Source organism: Momordica charantia (genome assembly GCF_013281855.1).
Source record: "Momordica charantia cultivar OHB3-1 chromosome 8 unlocalized genomic scaffold, Mcharantia_2.0 BLBB01000008.1, whole genome shotgun sequence".
In the NCBI taxonomy this organism is placed as follows: Eukaryota; Viridiplantae; Streptophyta; class Magnoliopsida; order Cucurbitales; family Cucurbitaceae; genus Momordica; species Momordica charantia.
The window spans coordinates 13,032,942-13,058,399 of NW_028275166.1; the positions used below are offsets into that span (position 1 = coordinate 13,032,942).

The window sequence follows — 25,458 nt, forward strand, 5'->3', positions numbered from 1 at the left end:
ATAAATCAGCATTTAAAACTGAACTAATGAGAGATACTTCCATATTCCCCTCCAGATGGACGATGGATATAAAGATGGATATGAAGATTCCCATCTTGGATAGTAGTGGGAAGAAAGAAGTTGTAGGAAGCAGCTTCGTGAAGGTATCAGCAAGTTGAAGTTTGGATCTTATCGGCATTAACTTAATAAATCCATTAACAAGCTTGTCTCGAATAAAATGACAATATAACTTAATATGCTTAGTACGTTCATGGAACGTCAGATTGGATTCGATTTGTATAGCAGCTTGATTATCACCAAATAAGCTCACAAGTTGTCATAGCAAGGGCAAAATATTCGGCCTCTGCCGAATAACGAGATACAATGGTTTGTTTCTTGGTTTTCCATAAAATTAAGGAATCATCCAAGAATATGCAAAATCCGGTGGTGGATTTTCTGGTGTCTAAGCAAGAACCCTAATCAGTGTCTGAAAAAGCTCGAAGTTGAAGGGAAAAAGATTTTGCAAGAAAAATCATTTGGCTTAATGAATTTTTCAAGTAACGTATGAGATGATACGCAGCAGATAAATGAGATTTACAAGGTCGAGCAACATATTGACTTAGCTTATTGACCGTAAATGTGATATCAGGTTGGGAAATTGTAAGATAAAGAAGTCGACCAATAAGACGTCTGTATATCCTTGGATCAGGTAAGATGTCATCACCAGAAGCTTGAAGACATAGTTGAAGATCCATAGGTAAAGATGTCGGCTTCCATCCAAGTAGGCCAGTGTCTTACAAAATTTGGAGAGTATATTGCCGTTGGGAAAGACAAATTCCCTTAGACGATTGAGAAAGTTCCAGCCCAAGAAAATATTTTAAACTTGAGATCCTTAAGTTTGAATTTCTCATTTAGGAGACCTTTCAATTTCTGATTTATGTTGAAGAGGCGCTGGTTATGATTATGTCATTGACATAAACAAATAAGGCATTAAAGGATGTCTCTGACCCTTTTGTAAAAAGTTAATAATCAGATTTTGATTGGTGAAAACCAAGAGATAACAAGGTGTGAGAAGTCTTGAAGCTTGTTTCAACCTGTATATGGATTTGTGTAAACGACAAACCAAATGTCCACCTTTAGGAGGTAAAGATATATTGGTTGGTTGATAACCCAATAGGAAATCCATATAGACCTCCTAAAATAAATCACGGTGTAAGAAAGCATTGTTGACGTCAAGTTGTACTAACGGCCAAGTTTTAGAGACAACAATAGTGAGAAAGTGCTTTGACGGTGACTAATTTTGCAACAGGAGAAAATGTTTCAATGAAATCAAGTCCCTCTTGTTGTGTGTAGTCTTTCACCACTAATCAAGCTTTATATCGCTCAATAGAACCATCAAATTTATGCTTAATTTTGTATATCAATTTGCAACCAATGACGTGGTGTTCAGGGGGAAGAGAAACCATTGTCCATATATTGTTTGCTTCCATTGCTTTAAGTTCATGTGACATAGCTTCACGCCAATGTGGATAAGAGATAGCTTGGTGATAGAACTTTGGTTCATACTGAGTTGAAATATTTAAGGTAAAAGCACGATGAGAATCTGAAAAAGATAGATAAGAAACATATCTTTGTAGAGGGTGCCGAGATGATGCTGTAGGAATATCCGACCTACTGATAAGGCTACAATGGAAATCCCACAAGTAAGAAGGCGGTTGTGCAGTGCGTGAGGAGCGATGAGGGACAATGACATCACTTTTCTCACACAAAGAATCATACATAGTGGATGCAGACATCGTATCCTCAATTGCATCAATTGGGGTGGTGGTCTCGACAATGGTGTCAATTGGTGTTGAAGGCGGAATAATAGCAGTCCTGTCTTCAAAATTTTGGACATCAACAGTAGGTTGCTCATCAAGTTCCATTAGTTTGTCAACACAATTATCGTTCAATGGAATTATAGGTGGAGTATGAGGTTCCATGTTGATGTCAAGATTCTTTAGTAGAACAAGGTCAGAAAATGGATACAATAATTCAACTGTGGAAGTTAATGATTGAAAAGGAAAATTATGTTCATGAAAAATAACATCACGAGAAATAAATATTTTCCTGTTATGTATATCATATAATTTGTAGCATTTCATTCTGGGAGGATAGCCAATAAATACAACTGATATAGGTCAAGGTTGAAACTTGGATCTATTTTCTGGAAGAATTGATGCAAAAGCATTGGCATCCAAAATCTGTATTAAGTTATAATCAGGAGTGGTGCCATGAAGTAATTCAACGGAGTTTGCCAATTGAGAAGAGGAAATGGAGCTCGATTGATTAAATAAACTACCGTCAGAACACATTCTCCCCCAAAAGGTAATGGGTACTCGAGATTGGAAAAATAATGCCTAAGCAACATTGAGGATATGTTGATGTTTGTGCTCAACTACCAAATTTTGTTGAGGACAACCAACACAGGAATATTGGTGAAAAATGCCCTTGGATCGACAAAAAGAGTCAAATGATAACTCTGGTGCATTGTCTGATCGAAATTGCTTCACCGTTTTGTTGAATTGTGTTTCCACATAGGCAAAAAAATTGTGGAATAATTTCAAGAACATCAAATTGCTTTCTAATGAAGAATATCGAGGTATGCCGAGTACAATCATCAACTAATGTCAGGAAAAATCGATAACCATTGGGGGTAGGTACTTTGAACGGTCCCCAAACATCAGCATGAATAAGGTCAAATGCATTAGATGATATTCGATTATTGGAAATAAAAGATAGTCTCCTTTGTTTCGCCAAAGGACAAATAACAAAAGTATTAGAAGGTACATCTTTCAAATCAACAGGATTAAAATGCAAAATATTCTTGAGAGCAATTATTCTGTTAAAAGATGGGTGCCCAAGCCATTGATGTCATAGAGAGATGGAAGAGATGCTTGATGTAGAAGCACAAACCAATTTTGAATCCACGGGGGAGATGTAATCCAAATATGATGAATCAAGCAAATAAAGTCCTTTGTGTAATCTACCTTTGTCAATCGTCTTCAAAGTGAACTTGTCCTGGAGGATGCAATGATCAGTAAAAAATTGAACTGAAATAGAATTATCCCTTGTTAATGCACTGACAGATAGTAGATTATACTGAAATGTGGGGGTATAAATAACGCCTTGAAGAGAGATAGAATCGGTTAACTCAATTGAACCAGTAAAATTCACTTAAATATGTGAATTATTTGTCAAAGTGACAGAAGATTATGAAACCTGTAGTAATGAAGTAAATGAATACCGAGAAAAGCATATATGTGCAGAAGCCCCGAAATCCACTATCCAAGAAATCCATGAAGGAACATTGAATTGTTTAGGTAGACAAATACCTGCCATATGAGAAGTCGATGTTTCATTTTCTGAATTCATATGAGAGTAAGAAAGCTGTGATTGCAACATATTCATGAAATGTTGGCATTGGGTTGAATTTAGACTTTGAATAAAACTATTACTTCTATGAGAAACATCAGCCATCGTTTGAGAGTTGTTCGAATGTTTTCCCAAAATAGAGTTGGAACCTCCTGAAATATGAGGGGTTGAAGCTGATTATGACTGACCTCTCGATTTGTAACCTGGGGGAAAACCATGGAGCTTTTAGTATTTGTCAATGGTGTGACCTTGAAGACCGTAGTGTGTACATATGGGTCGATTGCCCCTTTGTTTAGTGTACTGTTTGGTTAAAGGTTGTTAGACAGAAAAAGCCATCGACGCGGTGGGGCTGATGCAACTAATTGAACATTGTTGTTCTTCTTGGGTAATAAAAGAAATGACCTTGTTGATGGTTGGAAGGGGATCCATGAGAAAGATTTGAGCTCTTACTTGAGCAAATGACTCATTAAGACCCATCAAGAAGGACATGATATACTCGAATTGCTGGAATTCAATGATAGATTTTACACCACCACACGAGCATTTTCCACATGTACACGTTGGACGATAGGTACCGAGTTCATCCTACAAAGTTTTGAGTTTGGTAAAATACATACTAGTAGATTGTTGATCCTGAAGAAGAGTCGAGGTCGCGCTTGATTTGAAAAATGCGAGGCCCATTCTTCCGTTGGAAACGTTCACTGAGATCCAACCAAATATCACAAGCATATTCTAAAAAATGATGCTAGTTGAGATTTCCTTGGGGACGGAATTGAGGATCCATGCAATAACGACGTAATTATTGCGTTTCCGTGAAGCAAGAGTTTCATCAGTAAGATGTTTGATTGTTTCGTCGACAAATCCTAACTTATTTTTCACAGAAAGTGCAATAAGCATTGAGCGGCTCCAAGACGTATAATTTTCACTGGTGAGTTGATGGGAGACAAGAACTAGACTACATTGTTGTTATGGTGAAGGTAATATGGACTTGAAGCATTTCGAATGGAATTGTGGTTGTGGGTGGTTGGATGACAAAACTGGTCATGGTTGATGGAGCCGTGGCTGATGGAGTTGTGGTCGTGGGTGGTTGGATGATAGGGTTGGTCATGGCTGCCCAAAAAAAAGAAGGCAAGAAATTGCGAAAAACATTAGCGAGGGTGTGGAGGAGATAATACCTTTTTTTTTATTGCTCTGATACCATAACAAAATTAGAGAATAAAGAATTGTCTTTCTCTCACATTTTTAAATGTACAGAAAATTATTATATATTACAGATCATACATGAGATGAAAAAGGGAAAAAAAAATAAAAAAGAAGAAAAGAAAAGATGATAAATTCTAAGATATTTCCCTTCTAAAGTTACAAATTTGCATTTAAAACTAAATTAATGAGAGATATTCCAATAATAATATATACTAGTATATACATCATTGGTCTCCCCTTTCTCTGTCTTTTTCTTCACACCACTCCTCTCCCTCAACTGTATGCCGAGAGAAACATCATTGTCACTCACACTACTGGATCAAAAGTCTTGGCTTAAATCTGAGTTTGTGTCGTCGTTCACTTAAGGGTTGTTGCTGTCGCCAGGACGATGCCGTTGCAGGGGAGGGGAAACCGTTGCAGGTCGTGGGTCGTATGTGGGAAACAATGCCAAAAAGCAACCGAAACCCCCCCCCCCCCACACCCAAAATCTATACCTACTGAAATTTCTGCCGAATTTGGTGGATGTTATTTTTCTACGGCGAGATTCTTGAAACTTCCGACCAAAAGCAAGAAACCTCATCTGAGAGTTTCGATTCTACCAATGATAGACAAAAAAATTGTGTATTGGTGGCTGAGTTTGAGATTGGTTCGCATGTTTCAATTTCACCAGCAATAGACAAAACCTCAGACTATGCACTAATCACTAAATCACACCGAAAAATGGAAAAGAATACCTCTTATTCGAAATATGCACTGTCTGTTGATGGTATGGGAAAAAAAGAGAGTTATGGTGTTATTTCCTTTGTTAAAGTGAAAAGGGAAGCCAACTATTGTGCTCACAATTTGGCAAGAGAACGTACCAGAGAAAGGAAACTGAGATCTGGCTTATGTGTATCCCTAGTTGGCTATTCCAATTGGCCAACGAGGATCTTCTTTAGTTTTAATAAAGTCTTTCTCCAATAAAAAAAGTTTTGGGTTCCTAAAATCATGTGATTTCAAAAAGAAATCGCCTAAAATTGATTATCTTTTTATTTTTTATTTTCCAAATCTACGATATTGGGTTGCTAGAATTATGAGATTTCAAAATTTTTTCAGTTATTTATTAATATACACTTGGCAACTTGATAATTTTAGGAAAATCCTTAGGAATGGCTACGCACAGGTTATCGTTAAGAAAAATGACCAAAGTTTTTCTAAATTGCATGGCATGGCCAAAATTGGTTTCCTCAAATTTGGGGAGGTATATAATTCCTTATTTATCCCTTCACACATTTCATTCCCATATTGCCCTTACAGTCTTTCTCTATTTTACACATCCACATTTTAGGCCTCCCACATTCCCTTAAATCTCTCCCTAAACTAGTATGTTATCGACTTAATATTGAAACCCCCTTAACTATAAAATCTACATAATTCCTAAAATCGTTCCACAAAATTTAAACCACCAAATCTACCTATATCATACTTAATATTGAAACCACCTTAACTACAAAATCTATATAATTCCTAAAATCTTTCAACAAAATTTAAACCATCAAATCTACCTATATCATTCAAACTAGTTTAAAACATATTTAATTTCTTTTTAACAAACGTAACTAATTGGTTTGAACATTCCACTACAATCATCAACCTTAAATACTGTGTCTCTTTAATGTTTTTACACAAGGTGTACCCCACCCATTTTCTTTTTACATTTTTTCAAGAATTAAATCAATCAACACGACAACATTATGCTATCATTCTTAGCCACGATTTTACATGATGGAAGTTGGGAGGAGCACAACAATTATCAAGGGTTCAGTACCGGGCACGTTTCAATTCCATTCGATTCCACCCTACAACAAGTCTGTGAATGTATCTCTAGAGATCTTCATTTTCCAGAAGGAAAAAAAATTACACGTCTTTCACTTTTCATAAATGGTGCTAGCAAGTCGATAAGTATGAGGCTGTTAGTAGATAGGGACGTGGCGTGGGCCATATCCCTGTTGTCGGATGTCAGGTGCAGCGACTACTGCATAGTTGTAGTAGACTCTAACCCCGTATATAGCCATCTATGGGGTTAGTGAAAGTTCAGATGCCGCTCAAAATACAATTTACCTTAGGGGAATAAATTTACTTTTATGGACCCTATTGTTCTTGATTGTACTCCCTCTGATTTCACGTTGAAAGAATTCTCTGTCTTTCAAAATAAAGAAGAGTTGAAGAAGACGCTTTATGCTATTGCATTAAAAGGGAGTTTTCAGTTTAAAACCGTCAAATCCAACAAAAAACAGCTGGTTGTGAGGTGCATCGAAGAAACATGCAAGTGGTATTTCCGCTCCTCTCGATATGGCGACGATAAATTATGGATGATTAGAAAACTTGTACTGGATCATATATGTTCGATTGACGTTGTCCGTAGTCACCATAAGCAAGCAACATCAACAATGATAAGTGAATGTGTCAAGACAATGTTAAGTATGAACAACGGGACGCAGTATATTCCATGCGACATAATTGATTATGTTAGGAAGAAGCACAGATTCAATATTAGTTATGACAAGGCCTAGAGAGGAAGAGAGAAGGTCGTAAACTCATTAAGAGGGTCACCAGAACAATCGTATGCTCTCATCCCGTTCTTTGTAGGCAGGTTGATCGATAAAAATCTAGGTATCGTATCTGCCTATACCTACTTTGTCTTTATTCAGTCTACACACGTATTCACTCTATGTATTTCTGCAAAGACATACACAAGTCACGAGATTGATGGTGATGGGAGTTTTAAATTTTTCTTTATGGGCCTGGCAGCATCAATAGATAGATGGAAACACTGTTTTCCAGTGCTTTCAGTCGACGGCACATCCCTAAAAAATATATTCTAAGGCACTCTAATAACAATCTGTACTTTTGATGAGAACTCCCAAATTTACCCATTCGGTTCCGCTATTGTTGACTCGGAGAATGATGCATCTTGGGAATGATTTTTTCAGAATATGAAAGCAGCATTTGGAGTACCGGAAGATTTAGTTATAGTGTCTGATCGTCACAAAAGCATAGAGAAGGGAGTAAACAATGTATATGTTTCTGCACATTATGACATCTGTGTATTTCATTTGTTAAAAACCTTAAATAACGACATAGATGTAAACCTATTGACCAATTATTTCATAAGTGTGCAAACTCATATACATCTGATGATTTTGAATTTTATATGAGACAATTGGAACAGATAGTACCATCTATTAGGTGGGCCCTTCAAGAAATAGGTTATCATAAGTGGGATAGTGCATTCTCAGTGAAGAACCGGTATGCCTTGATGACAACAAATATTTCTGAGAGTTTTAACTTCACTCTTAAAGAAGCTTACGAGTTGCCAGTTATATCTCTTTTAGAAAGTATAAGAGATCTTTTGCAGAAGTGGTTTTATCAGCGAATGTCGTTTTCTAATTTTCAACGAGTAGATTTCACTCAATGGGCTGCGAAGGTACTACGTTCATCCTTGAAGGAGAGTCGCACAATGGATGTAACATTTATTTGACCAACATTTTATCGACGAATTATTTTGTTTTTTCGTGTTTTTTATTAATTATTGCATATGTCATTTTATAGATATACCTAGTAAATGACCATCAATTCGAATTCCAAGTATAGAGCAACCACATGATATTCTTAACCGTACATGCACATGTAGATAGTAGAACTTAGACTTGATCCCATGCCCACATGCATGTCTTGCTATTGGTCGGAGAGGGTTGAATTTAAATATGTTTGTTCATGATTTATAACAATTGTCAACATTGCAATTATTATACCAGGGTGACGTGCATCCAATTGGTCATACTTACAACATTGCGTCAACAGTTGGTTAAGACGAGTGAGACATCCTCCCTCCAAATGTAAAGCGCTCTGCTAATAGGCCATGGAAAAAGAGACTTGTTGCTCTTGTTGAAAAAAGATCGACAATAAAATGTGGTAGATGTGGTTGGTTAGGACACAATTGGAGACGTTGTAAAACGCACTCTGACATTTGTTTTGTTCTTATCGGAGATGTTGTAAAAATGCACTCTGGCAATTATTATACTAGGGTGACGTGCATCCAATTGGTCATACTTACAACATTGCGTCAACAGTTGGTCAAGACGAGTGAGACATCCTCCCTTCAAATGGAAAGCGCTCTGCTAATAGACCATGGAAAAAGAGACTTGTTGCTCTTGTTGAAAAGAGATCGACAATAAAATGTGGTAGATGTGGTCGGTTAGGACACAATTGGAGACGTTGTAAAAACGCACTCTGACATTTGTTTTGTTCTTATCAGAGACGCTGTAAAGCGCACTCTGACATTTGTTGTTCTTCAATGTCTTTTTGATAATAATCAGTGAGAGTTATTTTATTATTTGTTTTCCAATCAACATTTGCACCATCAATTTGGGGGCCGAATAGAGTCGTTACAATTAATCACCTTATATAAGTTGCATTTTGATAACCTGGTATTACACAGTTTATATACACTGTAACTATTCAATGGTCAAAAGGAAGCATATAAAATCAACATAATATAATCCAACATTTGGTCATTAAATACAATCAGATATAGGATTGAACTGTCCATACACCGTATATGTACATAGTTACCCCATTTTTAAAAGAAATCATAGAGAAGTTACAACAAGTGGTAACTTCATGATCCTGCAAGTTAAAAATAGACGGCAAGATAAAAAGCAAATAATAAACAAAAGTTCAGAAGAAAGCATAAAAAATTACCATAAGAGAGATCTTGCCTATGGTTATCAAATGCAACCACATATAGAATTAATCTGATGATACATAGTATAACTATGTAGTTACCACACTTTCAAAACAAAACATAAAGGAATTTACAACAAGTGATAACTTGTTTGTTCATACATAGTCTAAGATAATAGCCAAAAAACCACCAACAAAATTTGTCCATATGTAGTTTAAATAAACCATAATAAAAGTCTGGCAGAAGTGAATGTTCTAGAAAGTTTCAGGCATAAGTATGTCATCCTCGCGGTTCCTGGGATTGGCTTAAGAGTTCAAACGATGGTTGATGATATCCCCTTGGTGTCTTCTCTTGCGCAATATTTTTCCCCTCAGTACATCTATATAGATTCTTGTAGCAATATTTTATGTGGAACCCTCCACCTTCTTCATTGTTGCATCACGGGGCAATAAATCCCTTTTTTTTTTTTGCATTTTTATATTGGTGTTCACCTAAGAATTCAAATGGACCATGTTACCATGACAGCACATATTTTATCTAACTACATTTACAGTTAGGACAATTATGTATACAATACCTCTTAAAGTGCTGATCTCCCTTCTAAAAGTCGAACCTCATGGGGAAGTACTTGATCCTGTATTTTTATTCCCATAGCATATGATATCTAAAATATCAAACCAACTTGAAATAATAGGTATATATAGTTATAGGATTACTCACCCATTGCAAATTATTTACTCCTCTACTAGCTGGTGTCTTTGGAAGCTTAGGGTGTCTAAGTTTGGATGTTTCCTGCATATGGTAGGATTACATGAGTTCATGTTTCATTTTATATTGTTTATACATCTAAATAAAACAAAAGGTTCACATTTCTCACCGCTACCCCCCCTGCTTGGGTCCTCTTCATCTTTTCAATAATTTTGTCCTCGTCAATACATCTTATAACCTCATTGATTTTTTCATCAATATCATCAAGTCCATCACATGCCTGCATTATATGTTAAACATCCTGAGTGCATATTCCAAATATCATAAGTGCATCACATATTACGTTCTTTTTCGTTACCTGAGTTTTGTCTTAAGTGGGTTGTTTTTCAGAAACCTTTCCTGCATTAGTTGTTGGGGTGGCACCCACTCGGATACTCTGAACAATTGCAAGGTGTGGTTGTCTTTGTCCACCTGTAGGTTCCTCCTCATCATCTTTCCTCTGCATAGCTGACGTTTTTTCTTGGTGGTGATTATCAATTTGATGGTCATTCTTTTTCTTATCTGTTCGAGCTTCTAGAGTCTCAAGCTCATTTGTAAATGATGAAGTCCCCTGCAACATTACAACCTTCATATATAAGGATGAGACTGTAATAAACATACAGAGTAGCTAATTACATTTACATTGTAGATAATTTCGAATGCAATTCCCACATTCACATCCCCTCTCATCATAAACCTATCGACTTTATCATCCTCCAGTCTAGTATTTGTGTTCAATTGTTAAAGAATCATATTTAAGCTTGTCATAATGCCATCAAGCTTCCCAGCGAATTTCTTCTAGGTCTTTACAATTTCATCCTGCTTCTTTTCAATTGCAGTCAAACGTTCGTTTATACCTATTGCACTTCCAAATGTTAAGGCTTGGACCCCCCCCCCCCCCCAATTGTTGTTCCATCTTGATCTTCGAGGAATGGTGCCATATATGGCATGGTTAGTTCCTCTTCAGTTGGCTCCGTTGGCACCACCTCCAGCTACACAAAAAAGTGAGGTATTTAATAATTTAATGAGGTTGACAGTACAATTTATTCTAAAAAATAGTAACTAGAACATTACCATTGGCGAGTCAAAAATCTTTGCAGCCAATTCCTTCCACTCTGGCTGCAGTTCGGATTCCTAGTTAAGCATCCACGGAGTCAATTCTCCGTGCATAATAATTTGGTGGGGGTACTAAGTGAAGGTATGACCTCGTACGCCCACACTATCAGTGCAGATATGAATCCACCCATCCCTACGCCTGTTAGCCCTCGGCTATATGACGCCTTTTTCATGTATTCAATAAGAAGGTCAAATGATACCCTCCCCCATGAGTAGTTATTGAATATTTCTTCATCATCTACCATCAGGATATGGTCCATCTCTACATCCACGGAGTCTTGGTGTGGCAAAAGAAAACTCTCTAAATAATAAAGCAAGGTCATCTTCACCATATCATCTTCAGGTGCATTTTTGTTAACCTTGAAAGTAAGGTTTAAGTGTTTCCTTATCACGGACTTCTCCCCTTCAAAATAAATGTTCCTTATGTGTCCTTCCCCCTTCACCCTATCCATGTCTATTTGGGGTAATGGACAACAGTTCAACCCAGTCACTAGGGCAAATTCCGTGATTCCAAACTTTAATATCTTCCCCCAATATAAAAGTTTAATTCTGATGCCTTTCTTGGTTTACAAAGGCACTGGATTAGGTGAAAGAGAAGTTGAGATGAGGTTTTGCTAATTTAGAAGTCTAATAGATGGCCAAAACAGGTTTACCTAAACCTATCACTATGTTTTTTTTGCCTAGGTTTGTTCGAATACTCTCCATAATTTCCTCCTTGCAGCAATGGTTTATTTTCAGTGCTTGATTTCTCCTGAAAGCCTTCATTAGGTACATATCATCCGTAACTGTTGTAAAATTTGTGCAAGTAACAAAATGATGGTAGCAGACTACAAATTATAGACTAAGTATGCTATGTTCAGTACAACGTAAGTTTTATTATATACGACGTATGAATAAGAAGATACCTCGACGTATGAATAAGAAGATACCTCGATTTCATCCTCGTCTTGCTGCTTCAGCACGCTTGTTGTGTTTTCCTTCTGTCCTTTATTCTTATCCTTGTTTGGAACCGTCTTTGTAAGGTCTTTTTTGACAATCATTCTAATAAAAAAAAATAGCTTATTGATTCTGTAGCGTTATTGGGAATTAAATTTTACAGAAACATACCTGTTTCATGTTCTTTTGTTTTTTGGGTCGAGGAACTATCTCTTATGAATCCGCCATTGTTTCTTCCTCATTGTCAGAGTTGTTTAATTATCTTGTATTCCTATGAAGATTCATTATCATCTACATTCATGACTAATAACTTTAGATAACAATAAAAGTCGGATAAACCGATGACCATCTAGGGATTCCTCTTTCTCTTGACGTTGATGACTTTAATTACAGGTAAACCTCATGATATTTTCAGAAAATATGTTATATTCTAATTACAGGCAACGAATCTTGAAAGTTTAAATTCTTAACAATAAAATGGTTACATTGAGCTAAAAAACATCAGAATTGACAAGTTCCAGATACTAATGATATTTATTGAAACATCAAAATTGAGGTTTGGATTTAAATTTATTGAAATTGAAAATTAAAGATCGGATTTAAGATGTGGTTTGGGTTTAAATAGTACAATCGGAGTCCAACTAAAACCACTGCAAGCAAGTAAAATGGTAATCTAATTTTTACTTGTGTACAGCTCAATAAATATTACCAATCCAAAATGCATACAACTCAATAACTTGGTACAAAAATACACATTAAATACACGGGAATGGTACCCTTAAAAAAATACAGCAGCTAGAAGTTTTATGTAACCTTAAAAAAATATATGATGTCTATTGATGAAGCTATAGAATGGGTACAAATATGATGTATATTGATCAATCAATAGAGGATTTCGATTTGGTACAAATCCCACTTTGCACCGATGAAGATATGGAATGGGTAGTAAACTAAAAAAAACCAATGTCAATGTTTCAAATCGAAACTTCTTTACACAATTAGGTAGTAAATAAAGACAGAGAGTCTCCTCACCGTTTTATATTTGTCGTTCTCGTTTTTTTTTTTGTAATCCCTTATTCGTCGTGACCATGGAAACACAAGTTGAACACATTATGAAACTCGAAAATGTTTTTTCCCAATCTAATCTTCCAAAGTGTCGAGGCTTTCGGTCCTGTTGCCCAAAATACTTCCCTGTACATGGTATTGAAATTTGCAAACTAAACTACATGGCAATCTAATTTTAACAATATTTTTATTATTTATTATTGTAATCTAAACTATATTTTGCAATATAATCTCCCCCAACCGACCATATCTACAAGGTGTCCTACAAAACAAGTTGTGTCCAACAAAATCCCTTGAATATCGGAGGTTTCTAACAAATGGTCAATTATTTAAACAACATTCAAAATCAGTCGATGAAAACCCTTGGCGGATAACAAAAAATGAGGTTTTGGAGGATTATAAAACGATTGATTACAAAAAAAAAAAAAAAAAAAAAGCAGTCGACTATTGACCCTTGAAGGAGGAAGATCGAAATTTGGGGATTGCTGAAGCACCGCTGACGGAGGATTTCAATTTTTTATTTCAAGGGATTTTGTACCCGAATGCTTCAAGGGATTTTGCCGAAGGAATGCCAAAATCTAAAATTGGGATTTTGTACCCAGTTTGAAATCACACAGGATTTCAATTGAAGTTTCAAAATTGAAATTACACAATCACCTAGGATTTCAATTTTTGATTTCAACGGATTTCAAAGGATTTTGCCGAAAGCTTGAGGCGCATGAGGTTTGAGGGGCTTGAGACTTGATTGACCAAATTTTATTTGATTTTAGGAAGAAAGAGTTAGGGCAAGTGTGGGAAGAATGAGTTAAGAGCAAAAGTGGGAAGGAGTCCTTTGAGTTGCCTTCCCTTCCACAATGGATCCTCACATGGTATTAATCTTCGACTACTCCATTCATCTTTTTAAAAACAATACTTTAGAGCCCCAATCTTATTTTTTATTTATTTTCCACTTTTCTAATTTGATTTTACATTTTTTTAGTCTATTTTACACTTTGATTCAATCTTTTTTATTTCAAAGTATGCATTCAACATATTTTATCTTACATTTTTTTAAATTTTTAAATCTAGATGTTATTTAAAATTTTTGAACTGTACAATTTTGATTTACTATCTTGTTTCCTAGAATTTAGGTGTACTAAAGATTTTGATGATGGGTATGTTCGTCACAAATTTATAGGGGTAGTGTCAAGATAAATTTACCTATTTTGATGGGAGGGTAAATTTGTCCACATAAAATCTCGCAGTTCAACTCTAACTTCCTTTTAGCCATTTTCGTGATATCTGATTCTTTTGGCCATTTTTCAAATCAAACTATTTAATATAGCCAACTCGAACTAGACGGCTTGAATTTTTGCACTTTTATCTACTTATGGCCCGGTTTAGAATGAAGCTCATAATAAAATTAAGGGAAATATGAGGAGTAACTATATTAAATAGTTTGATTTGAAAAATGACCAAAACAATCAGATATCACGAAAATGGCTAAAGGGCAGTTAGAGTTGAACTACAAGATTGTATATGGACAAATTTACCCTCCAGCCAAATAGGTAAATTTATCCTACCATTACCCCTATAAATTTATGACGAAAATACCCTTCAAAAAATCCTAAATTTTAAGAAACAATATTGTGAATCAAAATTATAAAGTTAAAAAATTTTAAATAACATCTAGATTTAGAAATTTCAAAATTTGTAAGATAAAATATGTTAAATGCATACTTTGAAATAAAAAAAATATTAAGATTGAATCAAGATGCAAAATGGACTAAAAAAACGTAAAATCAATTTAGAAAAGTGGAAAATGAATAAAAAATAAGATTGAATCTGGAAAGTACTATTTTAAAAAATATGAATTGAGTAGTTGCATTGCAGAAGTTGAAAATTAATACCATGTTAGGATCCATTATGGAAGGGAAGGTAATTGAAAGGACTCCTCACTTTTGCCCTAACTCCTTCTTCCCACTTTTGCCCTAACTCCTTCTTAAAGAAAAATTTAAACCTCCCATCACCATCAACCTCGTGGGCTGTGTACGTCCCTACATAAATACATAGAGTAAATACGCGTATAGACAAACTAAAGACAGAGTAAGTAGAGGCACATACAGTTCCTGGATTTTTATTAATCAACCTGCCTGCAAAAAACTAGATGAGAGCATACGATTATTCTGGTGACCCCCTTGATGAATTTCTTCCTCATAAGGTAAACTGTATTCTGATCGGCGTATGCACTTCCACTGCCCCCGTAGATAGTGTTATATACGGGGTCAGTAAGGTAAACTATATTCTGAGCGGCGCCTGCACTTCCACTGTCCCCGTAGATGGTATTATATACATGGTCAGTATCCTCAACTATGCAGTAGTTGTTGCACATGTACAGTGAAAGTCGTGTAATTTTTTTCCTTTTGGAAAATGAAGATCTCTAGCGATACATTCACTGAGTTGTTGTAGGGTGGAATTGAATGAAATTGAAACGTGCCGGTAGTGAACCCTTGATAATTGTTCTGCTCCTCCCAACTTCCATCATGTAAAACTGTTGCTAGGAATGAGTGCATAGTGTTCCCACGTTGATTGGTTTAATTCCTCAAACAATGTAACAAAAATGGGTGGGGATTGATGAAATTTTGTGTAAGAATATTAAAGAGATGTCATGTTTAAGATTGCTGAATGCAGTAGAATTGATTAACCAATTAGTTATGTTTGTTAAAAAGAAATTAATAGTATTTTAAAATAGTTTGAATGATATAAATAAATTTGGTGGTTTCAATATTAAGTCGAGATATTAATGGTTTGTGGAAATATTTTAGGAATTATGTAGAATTGATAGTTATGGTGGTTTCAATATTAAGTAGAGATCACCTTGCTAGTTTGTAGAGAGATTTTAGGGATTTTGTTTGAACATGTGATTTGTCGAATGTGGGGGGCTGAAAACGTGTATGGGTAAAATGAAGAAAGGCTGCAAGGACAATTATGGGCGTGAAATGTGTGGAGGGACAAATATGGAATTATACACCTCCCTAAATTCTAGGAAATCAAATTTAGCCATGACATACAATTTAGAAAAACTTTGGTTGTTTTTCTTAACGGTAACCTATATAATTATTTCTAAGGATTTCCCAAAATTCAGTAGTTATACAATTGAGATAATATCTTGGTAGGACTGTTTTAGAAACTTATTTATATAAATGTCTAAATCTCTATAAATTTATACTTTTAGATTTCTGCAGGTAAGATTTTAATTTAATTCCGTATTTACCCCTATTTATTGCATTTTCATTTATTAATGAATTTGAATTTTTTTAAATATTAAATTGTTATTTTCATAAATTAAAATCACAATCATTTAATAAATGTGGGCCCCGTACATATTATCTCAATTCAAATTCCTTAATTCTCTCCCCCAAATCCCTCAAATCAGATTTATTCCATTTTTTAAAAATTCGTTCACTTCCCTTGTTTCTCGTTTTTTTTCTTCCATTTTTTCTTCTTCGTTCACCGCCCAGGGATTTTCTTCTTCGTTCACCGCCCAGCGATTTTCTCCTTCGTTCATCGCCCACCGTTTTTCTTCTTCGTTCACTTCCAAGGTTTCTCGTTTTTTTCTTCCATTCTTTCTTCTTCGCTATGGTGCTACGAACATTTTCCCTTCGATTTCTGCTATGGTCCACGGTGCTACAATGTTTCAAAATGGTAATTTAAATTTTCGGCACTCCTCTCACATTCGAACTTGTTAAAAAAAACAGTATGTTGTTTGCACGCCACTGCCAAGAGAAACAATTCTATTTCAAGGCCAAAACGAAGTTCTATAAGACATGGTATAAAGTAAAACATATTGAATATATAATATATCCGACATAACATAGACTACACATCATGAGATATAAAATTTATCCGTTTGTATTGATGTAAATCCTTAATGGTATATATCCAATAGATTTTTAACTTTAAATCACCATCCGTATATATCGAGATACATAAATCTTGATATATAATATATATCCTTATCTAAACACTATATATCCCCACACATACGTTACGCAGAACAAACGAATAAAGAAAAATATACTCGTATATACCAATGTAATACCGAAGTTCCTATGTAAAATTCAGATATATTATATATCCTAATACATTTTCCATGGAAATTGTTCCTAGATATATATTATATATCCTAATCAGTATCACTATATTATATATACTCAAATGTTATAAAGGATAATAGCAGATAGGAATAGATAATGGGAAACAGAGAGCAACAGATTCTGTCAAAAAAAGAAACCTAAATTGAGCATATACAATAAGAAATATATACCTCGATTATGTGCAAAATTGAAATGATGTTGACCTATAAATGTGACGGAGGCCACCGGAGATGAGAAGCTTGGGTACGTAGCCGGTGACAAAAAAAAAGGAAGATGTTGCCCTATAAATGCGACGGAGACGTAGCCGGTGTCGAGTTGCTCTATAAATGCGACATAAGCCGCCGAAGATAACGTTGATGAGAACCTTGAAGATGAAAAGTCTTCTGAAGCAACCGGCGGAGATGACGGAGATGAAGGAGATGACGGGCAAGTCTTCTGATGGTTGGATTTCAGTCGAAGCAGTGAAGATAGAGATGAAGAGGTTATGAAAATTTGTTTTCTAAAAATCGTGGGTTACGAAATTGTGGATTCTAAAAATCTGAATTAGCTTAATTTTAGGGATTTGGTATATTTTAATAAGTATTTACCAATTTCATATATTTATTAATGATTTAATATTGAGATGGATATATTAGTAATTTCTATTATGGGTACCATCAATTTTGTGAATTATGTTAGACAAAAATGTAAATTTTTTAACTTTCAATTAATTAGGTCTCCTAAATAGACCATCTATGTACTAATCCCTATCCAATTTTTACATTGGGAAATCCTTAGGAATGACTACTCACAGGTTATCGTTAAGCAAAATGGCAAAAGTTTTTCTAAATTGCATGACATGGCTAAAATTGATTTCCTAAAATTTGGGGAGGTATATAATTCCTTATTTATCCCTCCACACATTTCATGTCCATATTGCCCTTGCAATCTTTCTCCATTTCACCCATCCGCGTTTTAGGCCTCCCGCATTCCCTTAAAATCGGTCCCTAATTATAGACTTAATATTGAAACCACCTTTAACTACAAAATCTACATAATTCCTAAAATCTTTCCACAAAATTTAAACACAAAATCTATATAATTCCTAAAATATTTCCACAAAATTTAAACCACCAAATCTACATATATGATTCACTTTAATATTCTTTAGACAATATATCATTAATCCCCACCCATTTTATTTTTACATTTTTTCAAGAATTAAATCAATCAATGCGGGAATATTATGCGATCATTGTTAGCCACGATTTTAGTTGGGAGGAGCACAACAATTATCATTGTTCATTACCTGGCACGTTTCAATTCCATTCGATTTCACCCTACAACAACTCTGTGAATGTATCTCTAGAGATCTTTATTTTCCAGAAGGAAAAGAAATTACACGTCTTTCACTTTTCAGAAATGGTGCTGGCAAGTCAATAATTATGAGGCTGTTAGTAGATAAGGACGTGGCGTGTGTCATGTCCCTGTTGGCGGATGTCAGGTGTAGCGACTACTGCATAGTTGTAGATACTAACCCCGTATATAACACCATCTACAGGGGTAGTGAAAGTTCATACGCCGAAAATAGATTGAAAAGTATCTGCAGAAAATAGCCATATTTTGCATCACATAATCTTTCTTTATCACTGCATCGGAACAAAGATCAATGCATAAAATATGGCAAAAAGGTAACTAAAACCAACAAAATCAAAAATGCATATTAGCAATCAAGGAAACATATATTAATATTTACCTAAGGGGAGATACGATGAATGTGTAAATATATGGCTACTAGAGGTTATCTCACAAAATAAGCAAGAGACGTCAATACAACGGGGTAGATATAGGATTCTATAGAGTAGATGGCCATTTTGACTGGGTTATCCTTGTCCATCAACATTCATGACTAATATGTCATGATTATTACATTCTAAGAAGCTGCATTTTAATTCTTGATACATGAGAATTAGTCATCGAGTTATTGAAACATTACTCGAAAGAATCTTCCTATTGCAGCAAACCCAGTTCTTAGAAAATTAGATTATTAATGAAAAAAGAAAACTCCACAAGATTCAACCATTGAATCAAGCCCAAAAAAAACTCGTCCGGTAGAACCAACAAATAAGAATGCGTATTCCTAATATTGTTAAAATTAATTAGTTCCTAATGAGTATCAATTAGTACCACATATCATATTCCTAATGAGTATCAATTAGTTCTACCGGAATCTAATTAGATGTTCTTGATCTTTTTACAATATATTTTAAATGTTTAACAATAAAATGGTTACATTGAGCTAAAAAACATCAGAATTGACAAGTTCCAGGTACTAATGATATTTATTGAAACATCATAATTGAGATCTGAGTTTAAATTTATTGAAATTTGAAATTTAAGATAGATTCAAGTTTGGAAATTTATTTAATTTTTTTTTTTCAAACTAAACTACAATCTAATTTTAACAATATTTTTATTATTTATTATTTAATCTAAACTATATTTTCAATATAATCTCTCCAACTGACCATATCTACAAGGTGTCCTAAAAACAGGTTGTGTCCAACAAAATCCCTTGAATATCGGAGGTTGCTAACAAACGGTCAATTATTTAAACAACATTCAAAATCGATCAGTGAATACCCTTGTTGGATAACAAAAACAATGAGGTTTGGAGTATTACAAAACAGTCGATTACAAAAAAAAAAAAAAAAAAAAAACAGTCGACTACTTACCCTTGAAGGAGGAACGTCGAAGTTTGAAGGATTTCAAAAGGAGGATTTCAATGGATGATTTCAATTTTTGATTTCAATGGATTTTGTAGCCGAAAGCTTCAAGGGATTTTGCCGAAAGAATGCCAGAATCTTTGTACCCAATTTGAAATTGAAATCACACAATCACCTAGAATTTCAATTTTTGATTTCAAGGGATTTTGCCTAAAGCTATCCACCCATTGAAATCAAGGGATTTTGATTTCAACTAGAGGAATCAGAGATCACAAAGCTAGGAGATTGTGTACCCCAAGAGGGACACCGAAAGCTTATCCGAACGAGGTTCTTTAGGTTCTGGCAAGAGTGGGAAGAGGGATGCCGAAAATTGTGTACGCCGAAGAGGGATGCCGAAAGCTTGAGGCACACGAGGCTTGAGGGGCTTGAGACTTGATTAAATCAAATTTTATTTATTTTTAAGAAGGAAGAGTTAAGGCAAGTGTGGGAAGAAGGAGTTAAGGGCAAAAGTGGGAAGGAGTCATTTGAGTTGCTTTCCCTTCCATAATGGATCCTAACATGGTATTAATCTTCAACTACTCCATTTATATTTTAAAAAACAGTACTTTACAGCTTCAATCTTTATTTTTCTACTTTTCTAATTTGATTTTACGTTTTTTTAGTCTATTTTACACTTTGATTCAATCTTTTTTTTTTATTTCAAAGTGTGCATTCAACATATTTTATCTTTACATTTTTTTAAATTTCTAAATCTAGATGTTATTTAAAATTTTTGAACGGTATAATTTTGATTTACTATCTTGTTTCCTAGAATTTAGGTGTACTAAAGATTTTGATGATGGGTATTTTCGTCACAATTTTATAGGGATAGTGTCAAGATAAATTTACCTATTTTGATTGGAGGGTAAATTTGTCCACATACAATCTTGTAGTTCAACTCTAACGGCCTTTTAGCCATTTTCGTGATATTTGATTATTTTGACCATTTTTCAAATCAAACTATTTAATATAGTCATTTCTCTAGTTGCCCCTTTTAGATTTTAGATTTAGAATTTCTAAATAGGCTACTTGTGTAGTTAACCCATAGGTCTAATGGGCCACTCGAGCTTGGGCCGACAGCCCACCATTTGAATTGCTCAAAATTTTCCGCCGGAAGGGCAGAATGCTTCTGTTTAGGGTTTCTTATTCAAACGGCGAAATTAGACCTATAAATATTCGCCTCCAGGTTTTGATGTCGCATCTGTCTCCCCTTCATCTTCGTATTTCCTGAAACCAAAATTTTTTTCTCTTTTCTTCATACACTCTCTCGATCAAATTTCTTATGCCAATCAAGTGATGAGAAAAAAAAAAAAAACGGCAACAATATGAATGGAATCAATTCCATATCCATGATTCATGGTATTTAAGTCTCTGATGATTTGCTTTTCTTTCTTCATATGTTTATGTGTTTGCGCATTAGATTATTTTGTACTGGAGATTTGATGAGGTTTTTTCATTGGACCGTGTTTCTGATTTAGCCGTGACTGATCTCATCTCCTATTTTGCTCTGATCTCCGTTTTTCCTTCTCTGCAACTATTTTCGTTTCGAGAATGCGTTTTTCTGTAGCAGTTGCTCTGTGATTACATGCCTTATCGGGCAATATACGCTATTCTGAAGATGAATTTTGTGTAGAGATCTATTGAAACGAAATGAGAGCTTCTGCTACATGATGTTTGTTATTTTTTTTCCGTTTCTGTTTAGTATTATTCGTAGATGCTTTTCATTTTCTGTGCAATTATGTAGGGGATTTCTCACTACTTGTGCGGTGATGAATTATGAATAAAATTCACATGTCAGACTTCGGAGATTTTTCTTTTCTCGGAAGGAGAAGTCGATGAGAATGAACATTCATATTCTGAGCTTACATCGTTATATTTTACTCCATCTCCATATTCTGAGATCAATTAGTTTTTTTTATTTTTGCACTGAGGCAGCAATTCAGGATCTAGCTTCTTCAATACAACGGCTCTAGTATGCATTCATATTTCATTAACACATTTTCTGTCATTTGGAAGAACTGTACATTTATTAATGGCTGGGTTCAGTTTCCTTCTCTTGAATTGATTGAACTTCATACATTTGATTACCAAGTATTAGTTCAAACAACGAAAATTCTGAAACTGTTGTATGCCTTTTGCCTTGAAAGCTTAGATCAAGTTGTTTAATCTCCTTTAAAGATATACGGAATACTGTGTATAGAATGTGTTTTGCTCATCTAAATTTTAGTTTTCATATCTTTTCTAAGCTTTTTTTTATCTTAAATTTTGCACTCTAAATGTTTGTTTCATTCCGAAATTGAAATATTATTCATTCTAAATTATTATTAATTATATAAATATTATTTAAAATAATCACTTGAAAAAATGTATAAATAATTTAATTGCTAAAATTATTTTAAAACAGGTTCGAGGTGATTGTGTCACGTACATTGTAAACTTACGTGTTCCTCCAATTTGGGTATGCTTAGGTTCAATCTCTACTGGTTTTCAATTATGAAAAATAAGGTTTGATAATGATTTTTGTTTTTATAAAATTTTAGATGGAGATAATTTTAATGTTGAGGGTGGGAGTGTGATTGATCTATCTATGCTAGCTAGTTAGTGATAGCACCAAAATTTCATAGTTTTATTTTAGCATTTGAAATGTATTCAAATTAATTAAATAGTTAAAATGTTTAATGCAATTTTGCTCCTTTCTCTCACCATCTCACCAATGTGTTATTATTCACTTATAAAATTGATAAAATTGATGTAGTAAATCCTATCACTCAAATTTGGTGACTAAAAAAATTGAAAAACATTGCTACTTAAAAGTCATCCACGAGCAAGCAGATTAAATAATTTAATATATATTCCTAAAATTTCACCATTTTTTTTCCCTAAAAATAACAACTAAAAAAATAGAACTTTGTGTTTGATTTTTTATTCAAATCATTGAAAAATATAAATTAAAAAGAAAAAATAGTAATTATTTCATTTTTAGGTTTTTTGATCTATTACTTGTATTTATATAAAAAGTAATAATTATACGTTGTAGGAATGAAAGAAAAGAAAATTCATGTTTTGGCTGAGAAATAATAAAACAATAATAATCATTTATATAATTAGAGGAGAAAGAATTATCAAAATTTTTAACTTATTAATTATTATTATGAATAAGCCATAACTTTTTTTAATGTTTTTTTTTAAACATCAACCTTTTTTAAATTAATTTGTAGAAATTAAACCTTACATATTTTAATTCTCTCTGTTTAGCTTTGTGAAATTTTATTATTAATTTATAATTAAAAACAATTATAATTTTTTTCAATTGATATGCAGAAACAAAGAGACAAATTTTTACCTATCCTAACTTTTTATATTCTAACTTTTAGTATTATCTTAATTCTTTATTTTTACTCAATAATTAACCATTCTTCTAATGATTCAATAATTAATGAAAATATTAATTTAAAAAAATTAATTGACAAAATGATATAGGTGGTGTGTACTAGTTTGAGGAACCTTAGACATTTATAGAAACAAATAGAGATTGGTATTTAGAGAACAAAATTGTCATAATAATAGTGAAAAAATTTAAAATAGAAGGAGCTTTCGTGCATTTTAAACAAAATTTAAAACAACGAGGCTTGTGTAGGGGTGTTTACATTTTTTGGCTCTCTTCACTCCACTAGCCTTGATTGGCGTGTGGGTGAAGGTGGAATTCTTAAGTTGCTATTTGTTTTCCTTAATTATTATCATTATATTACATTTTAAGTTTGTTAATTAAGTTTTAAATTTGTTTGCTTTCTAGTGAAAAAGGAAGGCAATAATAAGGAGAAGGAAATCTAAAAAAAAACTCTCTCTAGTTCAATTTGATAAAGTTGATGGGGATAAAAAATGACCCGTGTTACAATTACACCTTTAAAGTTTCAATTATAAAAATTGAACCCTCCAACTTCTATGAAAGAAAAAATTAAACCCTCAAACTTTCCGAATGGTAAAATTGGATCCTCTAAATTTTTTATTGTAAAAATTAAATCTTGAAAATTTAAAAAATTGAATCTATTAAGCACACCATTCTTTCCGGCAGCCAAAATTCCTAATTGCTCCCCCTTCTCTTCTTCTCCACATCTTCGGTCGCCGCCCTCCCTAAACGATCTGGTTTGTACCTCTCATTTAAAACTAAAGATAAACTTGTTTTCTTTCATGTGTTTCTTCCCAATTATTCTGAAACTGGGAGAAAAGTCCGTTTTATTGAAAAACCCACAGAAAAAATTTAGTCATTTTTTTTTTTTGTGGGGTTTCCTTAATTTGTTTTTTTTGCTCAAGTGGGTGGGTTGGCAGTGGCACCATTTTTTACTAATATTTTGTGGGTTACGTTCTATATATCAGGATTAACACAAATTAATTAGTTTGAGAGCTTCCAACTCTAACAGCAACGGTGGGGATTCGATCTACACGGCGTGGGAGAGCCTCCAATTTCCCTCCAACACCATCTATGGCTTCCAATTTCATAGATCCAATTTTTTTTAAAAAAATCAGGATTTAATTTTTATTTTGGATGCAATTTTATTCAAGATTAAGGGTTTGATTTTTACTCTGGAAAGTTTAAGGGTTTAATTTTATCATTTTACAAAAGTTTGAGGGTCTAATTTTTGCAATTGAAAGTTTAGGGGTGTAATTGCAACAACTATCCTATTTTATGGGTGATTTATGCAATTTACCCATAAAAAAATTTATTTTTTTTTGCCATAATTCTATACAAATAATTCAGCACATAGATCAAAAGTTTTACTTTCTAAAAATAAATAAATAAAAATAAAACTGATCCCACCTTGATGCGATCCAAAATTAATTTCTTTAGTTCATCTCTCTTCACTATTAATTTTCTCTCGATTATCCATACGTACATTGTAGTTGTTCATAAGGAAAATAATCGCCATACTTTCACACCAACTTTACCTCTTGATTCTTTTGTTGCCATTAGTAAAGAGAGGACAGATATTTATATAGAGAAAGTATAGAACTAAAGGGAAGTATAGAGGAAGATAAAAGGATTGGGGAAGGACAATCGCATGTTTAAATTTGTAATTATGTGCAATTAATTTAACAACTTCCACACATCCATTTGTAATTACAATAAGCTATTATAGCATATTAAACACGATCTTACTTGGAGTTAAAAAAAAAACATTAACTTCTTACAAAAGGTACGAAAGAAAATTAACAAAAAATAGAAGTGGTAAAATAGGGCACATAAAATAAACATTTATTCATAATAATTATAAGAAATTCAATAGTTGCACGTAAAAGGACCAATTTGTCTCCAACTTCATATTCAAAAGTATAAAAAATGAAGGGTAAAAACCGCAAAAAGGTTTCTCCGGATCTTGCCTTTTATATATACATA

General features: G+C 33.8%; 1 long non-coding RNA gene and 3 other non-coding genes across 4 annotated transcripts; all 4 read left to right on the forward strand.

Moving 5' to 3' along the window:
- The first annotated feature begins 21,217 nt into the window (after positions 1-21,217).
- On the forward strand, positions 21,218-22,771 carry LOC148209551 (uncharacterized). The gene is made up of 2 exons (XR_015792693.1): positions 21,218-21,926; positions 21,998-22,771. It is a non-coding gene; the product is annotated as an uncharacterized LOC148209551 (long non-coding RNA).
- LOC148209552 (small nucleolar RNA Z199) lies at positions 21,354-21,446 on the forward strand. Its single transcript, XR_015793340.1, has one exon. It is a non-coding gene; the product is annotated as a small nucleolar RNA Z199 (small nucleolar RNA).
- LOC148209553 (small nucleolar RNA U54) lies at positions 21,638-21,725 on the forward strand. Its single transcript, XR_015793337.1, has one exon. It is a non-coding gene; the product is annotated as a small nucleolar RNA U54 (small nucleolar RNA).
- Positions 21,825-21,933, forward strand: LOC148209554 (small nucleolar RNA R64/Z200 family). The gene has a single exon (XR_015793347.1). It is a non-coding gene; the product is annotated as a small nucleolar RNA R64/Z200 family (small nucleolar RNA).
- Positions 22,772-25,458: the final 2,687 nt, after the last annotated feature.